The sequence below is a fragment of the Crocuta crocuta genome, unplaced genomic scaffold, assembly GCF_008692635.1.
Source record: "Crocuta crocuta isolate KB4526 unplaced genomic scaffold, BGI_CrCroc_1.0 scaffold2174, whole genome shotgun sequence".
Classification (NCBI taxonomy): domain Eukaryota; kingdom Metazoa; phylum Chordata; class Mammalia; order Carnivora; family Hyaenidae; genus Crocuta; species Crocuta crocuta.
In genome coordinates this window covers 66,860-67,821 of record NW_027532818.1, presented here as the reverse complement: position 1 = coordinate 67,821, position 962 = coordinate 66,860, and the positions used below count along the sequence as shown (strand labels likewise).

The 962-nt window shown below is 45.7% G+C and overlaps 1 long non-coding RNA gene across 2 annotated transcripts in view; it reads right to left on the bottom strand.

Moving 5' to 3' along the window:
- The window catches only part of LOC144245672 (uncharacterized), a 4,105-nt gene that overhangs the window by 2,518 nt on the left and 625 nt on the right, over nt 1-962 (bottom strand). The window contains exon 1 of one of the 2 annotated variants that reach the window (XR_013339382.1): nt 718-781. The exons of the other annotated variant lie outside the window; for it this stretch is intronic. This is a non-coding gene — a long non-coding RNA (uncharacterized LOC144245672). Of the gene's footprint in view, nt 1-717; nt 782-962 lie in introns of those variants that run through there. 2 annotated transcript variants of the gene reach the window in all.

The following is a 962-nucleotide window of genomic DNA, read 5'->3' as shown; positions in this document are numbered from 1 at the left end:
ACATCTGAATGGCTCAGGTCCATATATATGTGGACATTAAATATATATATATATATATCCACACACATACACATACATCTATTGTATGACTTTATCATAGGACTACAGTACGTAATACATATATAAAATATGGGTTAGTTGACTGTTTATACTATTGGTAAGGCCTCCAGTCAACAGTGGGCTATTAGTAGTTAAGTTTGGGGGGAGCCAAAATTTATGTACAGATTTTTGACTGCATGGGAGTTAGTGTTCCCAACCCCCACGTTGTTCAAGTATCAACTGTGGTTTCAAATAAAGACATCGACTCCTTCTGACTTAGAAAAGGAATTTCTCAGGGAGGTATGGAGTAGTTCTTAGAGGCAAGGCTGGAGAATTGAGTTTGGACAGTGGACAGGAACAATGAGAAGCCACAACACAACACGAATGGCTTGATGAAGACGCTGTCCCTGCTAGGCAGGAGGCACTGCCACTGGCATCATCACCACTGGCGCCACCTGTGCTCACTGGATACCGGAGGCCACCACTACCTGTGCCGGAATGAACTTTGAGCTATTCCAGCATCTCTGTGTTCCTTGCCTAAGAGTCAGATCTTCAAAGAAAGTAAGTATCTGATGGGCCAGTAGAGGGTCTCATGCCTGTATTCTTCATTGCCAGGGTTCTGGAAGAGCAAGTATCGAAGTATCTGACCTTTACAGCTTCTATAGTGAAAAGACTCACAAAATAGTTGGCTCCCTGGGGCGCCTGGGTGGCTCAGTCGCTTGAGCGTCCGACCTCCGCTCAGGTCATGATCTCATGGTTTGTGAGTTGGGGCCCCGCCTCGGGCTCTGTGCTGACACGCTCCATGCCTGGAGCCTGCTTCGGATTGTGTCTCCCTCTCTCTCTGCCCTCCCCTACTCGCGCTCTGTCTTCTCTCTCTCGACAATAAAATAAAACATTAAAAAAATTAAAAAAATAGTTGGCTC